General features: G+C 40.6%; 1 pseudogene; it reads right to left on the bottom strand.

Moving 5' to 3' along the window:
- Positions 1–12,970, bottom strand: part of LOC135570265 (GATOR2 complex protein WDR59-like) — a 57,891-nt pseudogene that overhangs the window by 33,060 nt on the left and 11,861 nt on the right.

Raw genomic sequence — 12,970 nt, 5'->3', positions numbered from 1 at the left:
GGTAGAGGTATATTACCCAGCCTCCCAGGCTGGTAGAGGTATATTACCCAGGCTGGTAGAGGTATATTACCCAGCCCACCCAGGCTGGTAGAGTATATATTAGCCACCCAGGCTGGTAGAGTTATATTACCCAGCCACCCAGGCTGGTAGAGGTATATTACCCAGGCTGGTAGAGGTATATTACCCAGGCTGGTAGAGGTATATTACCCAGGCTGGTAGAGGTATATTACCCAGGCTGGTAGAGGTATATTACCCAGGCTGGTAGAGGTATATTACCCAGCCACCCAGGCTGGTAGAGGTATATTACCCAGCCACCCAGGCTGGTAGAGGTATATTACCCAGCCTCCCAGGCTGGTAGAGGTATATTACCCAGCCTCCCAGGCTGGTAGAGGTATAATACCCAGGCTGGTAGAGGTATATTACCCAGGCTGGTAGAGGTATATTACCCAGGCTGGTAGAGGTATATTACCCAGCCTCCCAGGCTGGTAGAGGTATATTACCCAGCCTCCCAGGCTGGTAGAGGTATATTACCCACCCTCCCAGGCTGGTAGAGGTATATTACCCAGCCTCCCAGGCTGGTAGAGGTATATTACCCAGCCTCCCAGGCTGGTAGAGGTATATTACCCAGCCTCCCAGGCTGGTAGAGGTATATTACCCAGGCTGGTAGAGGTATATTACCCAGCCACCCAGGCTGGTAGAGGTATATTACCCAACCACCCAGGCTGGTAGAGGTATATTACCCAGCCACCCAGGCTGGTAGAGGTATATTACCCAGCCACCCAGGCTGGTAGAGGTATATTACCCAGCCACCCAGGCTGGTAGAGGCCTCCTTTACCTTCTTTCTGCGGACGCCACTGGAACTCTAGCACCACATCATCGTGTCCCACGAAGGTGTGGACGGGGCTGTTGAGGTCCAGAGCGCTCCATAGCAACAAGCTGTTCTCACGTCTCAGCTGGGGAACCATCACGGTCACCAGGCCATTGGAGAAAGGCTACACACACACACACACACACACACCACACACACACACACACATCACACACACAGACCACACACACACCACACACACGGTTACAGACAGAGATATATCCCTAACACTCAGACAGATATCCACTCTTCACATGAGGAGATCTGGTGAAGGGAAGGGTCAACTCACAGTATATCTGGCCTTCCACACAGGAACCTGACAGGACAGGATGTTCAGATACTTCCTGGGCTGTCTGTAGTCCCAGAACTGCACGGAGAGATTGGAGGACGGCATGGAGAGATTGGAGGACGGCACAGTAGGTACAACGGGAGAATCATAGCAAAAAGCTACGTGAATATCCTTCATAGCGAAAAACTTAAATTCAAAAGCCCAGGCGTTGATTTGCTTAAATCACGAAACACAACAGGCGCTTTTTAGAGACAGGCTTATATTTGAGCCTCTATTTCCTTAATGCGCTTTAGCTCATTTGCATAGTTCATTGTTTAATTCAAAGCATTTTAATCCATTTCTTCATTTCCTGTCCTGACTGGACGTTCTGGGGAAAGATAGGTAATTTACCCTGACTGGACGTTCTGGGGAAAGATAGGTAATATACCCTGACTGGACGTTCTGGGGAAAGATAGGTAATTTACCCTGACTGGACGTTCTGGGGAAAGATAGGTAATTCACCCTGACTGGACGTTCTGGGGAAAGATAGGTAATTCACCCTGACGGAGTTGTCCTGACTGTTCTGGGAAAGATAGGTAATTCACCCTGACGGAGTTGTCCTGACTGGACGTTCTGGGGAAATATAGGTAATTCACCCTGACGGAGTTGTCCTGACTGGATGTTCTGGGGAAAGATGGGTAATTCACCCTGACGGAGTTGTCCTGACTGGACGTTCTGGGGAAAGATGGGTAATTCACCCTGACGGAGTTGTCCTGACTGGATGTTCTGGGGAAAGATGGGTAATTCACCCTGACGGAGTTGTCCTGACTGGACGTTCTGGGGAAAGATAGGTAATTCACCCTGACGGAGTTGTCCTGACTGGACGTTCTGGGGAAAGATAGGTAATTCACCCTGACGGAGTTGTCCTGACTGGACGTTCTGGGGAAAGAATTTACCCGGACGGAGTTGTCCTGACTGGACGTGGCCAGGATGTATTCGTTGTCAGGGTGCCAGTCCAGACCGTGGATCTTAGACAGGTGAGCTGCAACGTACTCCACTGCTGTGTTGGGTTTCTGGGAAATAGATACACAGGACCATCAGGCACAAACCAAGACAAAGGGACACTCACTGAACATGATACAGGACACTCACTGAACATGATACAGGACACAGGGCACCTACACAGGTTATAATGTAGTACTGACCCTACACAGGTTATAATGTAGTACTGACCCTACACAGGTTATAATGTAGTACTGACAGGTTATAATGTAGTACTGACAGGTTATAATGTAGTACTGACCCTACACAGGTTATAATGTAGTACTGACCCTACATAGGTTAAAATGTAGTACTGACAGGTTATAATGTAGTACTGACCCTACACAGGTTATAATGTAGTACTGACCCTACACAGGTTATAATGTAGTACTGACCCTACACAGGTTATAATGTAGTACTGACCCTACACAGGTTATAATGTAGTACTGACCCTACACAGGTTATAATGTAGTACTGACCCTACACAGGTTATAATGTAGTACTGACCCTACACAGGTTATAATGTAGTACTGACCCTACACAGGTTATAATGTAGTACTGACCCTACACAGGTTATAATGTAGTACTGACCCACAGGTTACACACCCTACACAGGTTATAATGTAGTACTGACCCTACACAGGTTATAATGTAGTACTGACAGGTTATAATGTAGTACTGACAGGTTATAATGTAGTACTGACCCTACACAGGTTATAATGTAGTACTGACAGGTTATAATGTAGTACTGACCCTACACAGGTTATAATGTAGTACTGACAGGTTATAATGTAGTACTGACAGGTTATAATGTAGTACTGACCCTACACAGGTTATAATGTAGTACTGACAGGTTATAATGTAGTACTGACCCTACACAGGTTATAATGTAGTACTGACAGGTTATAATGTAGTACTGACCCTACACAGGTTATAATGTAGTACTGACCCTACACAGGTTATAATGTAGTACCCTGACAGGTTATAATGTAGTACTGACCCTACACAGGTTATAATGTAGTACTGACCCTAGGTTATAATGTAGTACTGACCCTACACAGGTTATAATGTAGTACTGACCCTACACAGGTTATAATGTAGTACTGACCCTACACAGGTTATAATGTAGTACTGACCCTACACAGGTTATAATGTAGTACTGACCCTACACAGGTTATAATGTAGTACTGACCCTACACAGGTTATAATGTAGTACTGACCCTACACAGGTTATAATGTAGTACTGACCCTACACAGGTTATAATGTAGTACTGACAGGTTATAATGTAGTACTGACCCTACACAGGTTATAATGTAGTACTGACAGGTTATAATGTAGTACTGACAGGTTATAATGTAGTACTGACCCTACACAGGTTATAATGTAGTACTGACAGGTTATAATGTAGTACTGACCCTACACAGGTTATAATGTAGTACTGACAGGTTATAATGTAGTACTGACAGGTTATAATGTAGTACTGACCCTACACAGGTTATAATGTAGTACTGACAGGTTATAATGTAGTACTGACCCTACACAGGTTATAATGTAGTACTGACAGGTTATAATGTAGTACTGACCCTACACAGGTTATAATGTAGTACTGACCCTACACAGGTTATAATGTAGTACTGACCCTACACAGGTTATAATGTAGTACTGACCCTACACAGGTTATAATGTAGTACTGACCCTATAATGTAGTACTGACCCTAGGTTATAATGTAGTACTGACCCTACACAGGTTATAATGTAGTACTGACCCTACACAGGTTATAATGTAGTACTGACCCTACACAGGTTATAATGTAGTACTGACCCTACACAGGTTATAATGTAGTACTGACCCTACACAGGTTATAATGTAGTACTGACCCTACACAGGTTATAATGTAGTACTGACCCTACACAGGTTATAATGTAGTACTGACAGGTTATAATGTAGTACTGACCCTACACAGGTTATAATGTAGTACTGACCCTACACAGGTTATAATGTAGTACTGACAGGTTATAATGTAGTACTGACCCTACACAGGTTATAATGTAGTACTGACCCTACACAGGTTATAATGTAGTACCGACCCTACACAGGTTATAATGTAGTACTGACAAGTTATAATGTAGTACCGACCCTACACAGGTTATAATGTAGTACTGACCCTACACAGGTTATAATGTAGTACTGACAGGTTATAATGTAGTACTGACCCTACACAGGTTATAATGTAGTACTGACCCTACACAGGTTATAATGTAGTACTGACCCTACACAGGTTATAATGTAGTACTGACCCTACACAGGTTATAATGTAGTACTGACCCTACACAGGTTATAATGTAGTACTGACAGGTTATAATGTAGTACTGACCCTACACAGGTTATAATGTAGTACTGACAGGTTATAATGTAGTACTGACCCTACACAGGTTATAATGTAGTACTGACAGGTTATAATGTAGTACTGACCCTACACAGGTTATAATGTAGTACTGACCCTACACAGGTTATAATGTAGTACTGACCCTACACAGGTTATAATGTAGTACTGACCCTACACAGGTTATAATGTAGTACCGACCCTACACAGGTTATAATGTAGTACTGACCCTACACAGGTTATAATGTAGTACTGACCCTACACAGGTTATAATGTAGTACTGACCCTACACAGGTTATAATGTAGTACTGACCCTACACAGGTTATAATGTAGTACTGACAGGTTATAATGTAGTACTGACAGGTTATAATGTAGTACTGACAGGTTATAATGTAGTACTGACCCTACACAGGTTATAATGTAGTACCGACCCTACACAGGTTATAATGTAGTACCGACCCTACACAGGTTATAATGTAGTACCGACCCTACACAGGTTATAATGTAGTACTGACCCTACACAGGTTATAATGTAGTACCGACCCTACACAGGTTATAATGTAGTACTGACCCTACACAGGTTATAATGTAGTACTGACAGGTTATAATGTAGTACTGACCCTACACAGGTTATAATGTAGTACCGACCCTACACAGGTTATAATGTAGTACTGACCCTACACAGGTTATAATGTAGTACTGACCCTACACAGGTTATAATGTAGTACCGACCCTACACAGGTTATAATGTAGTACTGACAGGTTATAATGTAGTACTGACCCTACACAGGTTATAATGTAGTACTGACCCTACACAGGTTATAATGTAGTACTGACCCTACACAGGTTATAATGTAGTACTGACCCTACACAGGTTATAATGTAGTACTGACAGGTTATAATGTAGTACTGACCCTACACAGGTTATAATGTAGTACCGACCCTACACAGGTTATAATGTAGTACCGACCCTACACAGGTTATAATGTAGTACTGACCCTACACAGGTTATAATGTAGTACTGACCCTACACAGGTTATAATGTAGTACTGACAGGTTATAATGTATGACCCTACACAGGTTATAATGTAGTACTGACCTACACAGGTTATAATGTAGTACTGACAGGTTATAATGTAGTACTGACCCTACACAGGTTATAATGTAGTACTGACCCTACACAGGTTATAATGTAGTACTGACCCTACACAGGTTATAATGTAGTACTGACCCTACACAGGTTATAATGTAGCACTGACCCTACACAGGTTATAATGTAGTACTGACCCTACACAGGTTATAATGTAGTACTGACCCTACACAGGTTATAATGTAGTACTGACCCTACACAGGTTATAATGTAGTACTGAACCTACACAGGTTATAATGTAGTACCGACCCTACACAGGTTATAATGTAGTACCGACCCTACACAGGTTATAATGTAGTACTGACCCTACACAGGTTATAATGTAGTACTGACCCTACACAGGTTATAATGTAGTACTGACCCTACACAGGTTATAATGTAGTACTGACCCTACACAGGTTATAATGTAGTACTGACCCTACACAGGTTATAATGTAGTACTGACAGGTTATAATGTAGTACTGACAGGTTATAATGTAGTACTGACCCTACACAGGTTATAATGTAGTACTGACCCTACACAGGTTATAATGTAGTACTGACCCTACACAGGTTATAATGTAGTACCGACCCTACACAGGTTATAATGTAGTACTGACCCTACACAGGTTATAATGTAGTACCGACAGGTTATAATGCAGTACTGACCCTACACAGGTTATAATGTAGTACTGACCCTACACAGGTTATAATGTAGTACTGACCCTACACAGGTTATAATGTAGTACTGACCCTACACAGGTTATAATGTAGTACTGACAGGTTATAATGTAGTACTGACCCTACACAGGTTATAATGTAGTACTGACCCTACACAGGTTATAATGTAGTACTGACCCTACACAGGTTATAATGTAGTACTGACCCTACACAGGTTATAATGTAGTACTGACCCTACACAGGTTATAATGTAGTACTGACAGGTTATAATGTAGTACTGACCCTACACAGGTTATAATGTAGTACTGACCCTACACAGGTTATAATGTAGTACTGACCCTACACAGGTTATAATGTAGTACTGACCCTACACAGGTTATAATGTAGTACTGACCCTACACAGGTTATAATGTAGTACTGACCCTACACAGGTTATAATGTAGTACTGACCCTACACAGGTTATAATGTAGTACCCTGACAGGTTATAATGTAGTACTGACCCTACACAGGTTATAATGTAGTACTGACAGGTTATAATGTAGTACTGACCCTACACAGGTTATAATGTAGTACTGACCCTACACAGGTTATAATGTAGTACTGACCCTACACAGGTTATAATGTAGTACTGACAGGTTATAATGTAGTACTGACCCTACACAGGTTATAATGTAGTACTGACCCTACACAGGTTATAATGTAGTACTGACCCTACACAGGTTATAATGTAGTACCGACCCTACACAGGTTATAATGTAGTACTGGTTATAATGTAGTACTGACCCTACTTATAATGTAGTACTGACCCTACACAGGTTATAATGTAGTACTGACCCTACACAGGTTATAATGTAGTACTGACCCTACACAGGTTATAATGTAGTACTGACAGGTTATAATGTAGTACTGACAGGTTATAATGTAGTACTGACCCTACACAGGTTATAATGTAGTACTGACAGGTTATAATGTAGTACTGACCCTACACAGGTTATAATGTAGTACTGACAGGTTATAATGTAGTACTGACAGGTTATAATGTAGTACTGACCCTACACAGGTTATAATGTAGTACTGACAGGTTATAATGTAGTACTGACCCTACACAGGTTATAATGTAGTACTGACAGGTTATAATGTAGTACTGACCCTACACAGGTTATAATGTAGTACTGACCCTACACAGGTTATAATGTAGTACCGACCCTACACAGGTTATAATGTAGTACTGACCCTACACAGGTTAAATAATGTAGTACTGACAGGTTATAATGTAGTACTGACCCTACACAGGTTATAATGTAGTACTGACCCTACACAGGTTATAATGTAGTACTGACCCTACACAGGTTATAATGTAGTACTGACCCTACACAGGTTATAATGTAGTACTGACCCTACACAGGTTATAATGTAGTACTGACCCTACACAGGTTATAATGTAGTACTGACCCTACACAGGTTATAATGTAGTACTGACCCTACACAGGTTATAATGTAGTACTGACAGGTTATAATGTAGTACTGACCCTACACAGGTTATAATGTAGTACTGACCCTACACAGGTTATAATGTAGTACTGACAGGTTATAATGTAGTACTGACCCTACACAGGTTATAATGTAGTACTGACCCTACACAGGTTATAATGTAGTACTGACCCTACACAGGTTATAATGTAGTACTGACAGGTTATAATGTAGTACCGACCCTACACAGGTTATAATGTAGTACCGACCCTACACAGGTTATAATGTAGTACCGACCCTACACAGGTTATAATGTAGTACTGACAGGTTATAATGTAGTACTGACCCTACACAGGTTATAATGTAGTACTGACCCTACACAGGTTATAATGTAGTACTGACCCTACACAGGTTATAATGTAGTACTGACCCTACACAGGTTATAATGTAGTACCGACCCTACACAGGTTATAATGTAGTACTGACAGGTTATAATGTAGTACTGACCCTACACAGGTTATAATGTAGTACTGACAGGTTATAATGTAGTACTGACCCTACACAGGTTATAATGTAGTACTGACAGGTTATAATGTAGTACCGACCCTACACAGGTTATAATGTAGTACTGACCTTACACAGGTTATAATGTAGTACTGACCCTACACAGGTTATAATGTAGTACTGACCCTACACAGGTTATAATGTAGTACCGACCCTACACAGGTTATAATGTAGTACTGACCCTACACAGGTTATAATGTATAATGACCCTACACAGGTTATAATGTAGTACTGACAGGTTATAATGTAGTACTGACCCTACACAGGTTATAATGTAGTACTGACCCTACACAGGTTATAATGTAGTACTGACCCTACACAGGTTATAATGTAGTACTGACCCTACACAGGTTATAATGTAGTACTGACCCTACACAGGTTATAATGTAGTACTGACCCTACACAGGTTATAATGTAGTACCGACCCTACACAGGTTATAATGTAGTACTGACCCTGTAGTACACAGGTTATAATGTAGTAACCCTACACAGGTTATAATGTAGTACTGACCCTACACAGGTTATAATGTAGTACTGACCCTACACAGGTTATAATGTAGTACTGACCCTACACAGGTTATAATGTAGTACTGACCCTACACAGGTTATAATGTAGTACTGACCCTACACAGGTTATAATGTAGTACTGACCCTACACAGGTTATAATGTAGTACCGACCCTACACAGGTTATAATGTAGTACTGACCCTACACAGGTTATAATGTAGTACTGACCCTAGGTTATAATGTAGTACTGACCCTACACACAGGTTATAATGTAGTACTGACCCTACACAGGTTATAATGTAGTACTGACCCTACACAGGTTATAATGTAGTACTGACCCTACACAGGTTATAATGTAGTACTGACCCTACACAGGTTATAATGTAGTACTGACAGGTTATAATGTAGTACTGACCCTACACAGGTTATAATGTAGTACTGACCCTACACAGGTTATAATGTAGTACTGACCCTAGGTTATAATGTAGTACTGACCCTACACAGGTTATAATGTAGTACTGACCCTACACAGGTTATAATGTAGTACTGACCCTACACAGGTTATAATGTAGTACTGACCCTACACAGGTTATAATGTAGTACTGACCCTACACAGGTTATAATGTAGTACTGACCCTACACAGGTTATAATGTAGTACTGACCCTACACAGGTTATAATGTAGTACTGACCCTACACAGGTTATAATGTAGTACTGACACACAGGTTATAATGTAGTACTGACCCTACACAGGTTATAATGTAGTACTGACCCTACACAGGTTATAATGTAGTACTGACCCTACACAGGTTATAATGTAGTACTGACCCTACACAGGTTATAATGTAGTACTGGTTATAATGTAGTACCCCTACACAGGTTATAATGTAGTACTGACCCTACACAGGTTATAATGTAGTACTGACCCTACACAGGTTATAATGTAGTACCGACCCTACACAGGTTATAATGTAGTACTGACAGGTTATAATGTAGTACTGACCCTACACAGGTTATAATGTAGTACCGACCCTTATAATGTAGTACTGACAGGTTATAATGTAGTACTGACCCTACACAGGTTATAATGTAGTACTGACCCTACACAGGTTATAATGTAGTACTGACCCTACACAGGTTATAATGTAGTACCCTACAGGTTATAATGTAGTACTGACCCTACACAGGTTATAATGTAGTACTGACCCTATAATGTAGTACACAGGTTATAATGTAGTACTGACCCTACACAGGTTATAATGTAGTACTGACCCTACACAGGTTATAATGTAGTACTGACCCTACACAGGTTATAATGTAGTACTGACAGGTTATAATGTAGTACTGACCCTACACAGGTTATAATGTAGTACCGACCCTACACAGGTTATAATGTAGTACTGACCCTACACAGGTTATAATGTAGTACTGACCCTACACAGGTTATAATGTAGTACTGACCCTACACAGGTTATAATGTAGTACTGACAGGTTATAATGTAGTACTGACCCTACACAGGTTATAATGTAGTACTGACCCTACACAGGTTATAATGTAGTACTGACAGGTTATAATGTAGTACTGACCCTACACAGGTTATAATGTAGTACTGACAGGTTATAATGTAGTACGGACCCTACACAGGTTATAATGTAGTACTGACCCTACACAGGTTATAATGTAGTACTGACCCTACACAGGTTATAATGTAGCACTGACCCTACACAGGTTATAATGTAGTACTGACCCTACACAGGTTATAATGTAGTACTGACCCTACACAGGTTATAATGTAGTACTGACCCTTATAATGTAGTACACAGGTTATAATGTAGTACTGACCCTACACAGGTTATAATGTAGTACTGACCCTACACAGGTTATAATGTAGACCCTACACAGGTTATAATGTAGTACTGACCCTACACAGGTTATAATGTAGTACTGACCCTACACAGGTTATAATGTAGTACTGACAGGTTATAATGTAGTACTGACCCTACACAGGTTATAATGTAGTACTGACCCTACACAGGTTATAATGTAGTACTGACCCTACACAGGTTATAATGTAGTACTGACCCTACACAGGTTATAATGTAGTACTGACCCTACACAGGTTATAATGTAGTACTGACCCTACACAGGTTATAATGTAGTACTGACCTGACTACACAGGTTATAATGTAGTACTGACCCTATACACAGGTTATAATGTAGTACTACACAGGTTATAATGTAGTACTGACCCTACACAGGTTATAATGTAGTACTGACAGGTTATAATGTAGTACGGACCCTACACAGGTTATAATGTAGTACTGACCCTACACAGGTTATAATGTAGTACTGACCCTACACAGGTTATAATGTAGCACTGACCCTACACAGGTTATAATGTAGTACTGACCCTACACAGGTTATAATGTAGTACTGACCCTACACAGGTTATAATGTAGTACTGACCCTACACAGGTTATAATGTAGTACTGACAGGTTATAATGTAGTACTGACCCTACACAGGTTATAATGTAGTACTGACAGGTTATAATGTAGTACTGACCCTACACAGGTTATAATGTAGTACTGACCCTACACAGGTTATAATGTAGTACCGACCCTACACAGGTTATAATGTAGTACTGACCCTACACAGGTTATAATGTAGTACTGACAGGTTATAATGTAGTACTGACCCTACACAGGTTATAATGTAGTACTGACCCTACACAGGTTATAATGTAGTACAGACCCTACACAGGTTATAATGTAGTACTGACCCTACACAGGTTATAATGTAGTACTGACCCTACACAGGTTATAATGTAGTACTGACCCTACACAGGTTATAATGTAGTACTGACCCTACACAGGTTATAATGTAGTACCGACCCTACACAGGTTATAATGTAGTACTGACAGGTTATAATGTAGTACTGACCCTACACAGGTTATAATGTAGTACTGACAGGTTATAATGTAGTACTGACAGGTTATAATGTAGTACTGACCCTACACAGGTTATAATGTAGTACTGACAGGTTATAATGTAGTACTGACCCTACACAGGTTATAATGTAGTACTGACAGGTTATAATGTAGTACTGACAGGTTATAATGTAGTACTGACCCTACACAGGTTATAATGTAGTACTGACAGGTTATAATGTAGTACTGACCCTACACAGGTTATAATGTAGTACTGGCAGGTTATAATGTAGTACTGACCCTACACAGGTTATAATGTAGTACTGACCCTACACAGGTTATAATGTAGTACCGACCCTACACAGGTTATAATGTAGTACTGACCCTACACAGGTTATAATGTAGTACTGACAGGTTATAATGTGACCCTACACAGGTTATAATGTAGTACTGACCCTACACAGGTTATAATGTAGTACTGACCCTACACAGGTTATAATGTAGTACTGACCCTACACAGGTTATAATGTAGTACTGACCCTACACAGGTTATAATGTAGTACTGACCCTACACAGGTTATAATGTAGTACTGACCCTACACAGGTTATAATGTAGTACTGACCCTACACAGGTTATAATGTAGTACTGACCTGACTACACAGGTTATAATGTAGTACCGACCTACACAGGTTATAATGTAGTACTGACAGGTTATAATGTAGTACTGACCCTACACAGGTTATAATGTAGTACTGACCCTACACAGGTTATAATGTAGTACTGACCCTAGGTTATAATGTAGTACTGACCCTACACAGGTTATAATGTAGTACCGACCCTACACAGGTTATAATGTAGTACCCTTATAATGTAGTACTGACAGGTTATAATGTAGTACTGACCCTACACAGGTTATAATGTAGTACTGACCCTACACAGGTTATAATGTAGTACTGACCCTACTGACAGGTTATAATGTAGTACTGACCCTACACAGGTTATAATGTAGTACTTATAATGTAGTACTGACAGGTTATAATGTAGTACTGACCCTACACAGGTTATAATGTAGTACTGACCCTACACAGGTTATAATGTAGTACTGACCCTACACAGGTTATAAT

This window comes from Oncorhynchus nerka, unplaced genomic scaffold (genome assembly GCF_034236695.1).
Source record: "Oncorhynchus nerka isolate Pitt River unplaced genomic scaffold, Oner_Uvic_2.0 unplaced_scaffold_1009, whole genome shotgun sequence".
Lineage (NCBI taxonomy): Eukaryota > Metazoa > Chordata > Actinopteri > Salmoniformes > Salmonidae > Oncorhynchus > Oncorhynchus nerka.
The sequence above is the reverse complement of the archived record's forward strand: the minus strand, read 5'-3'. Positions and strand labels throughout refer to the sequence as shown.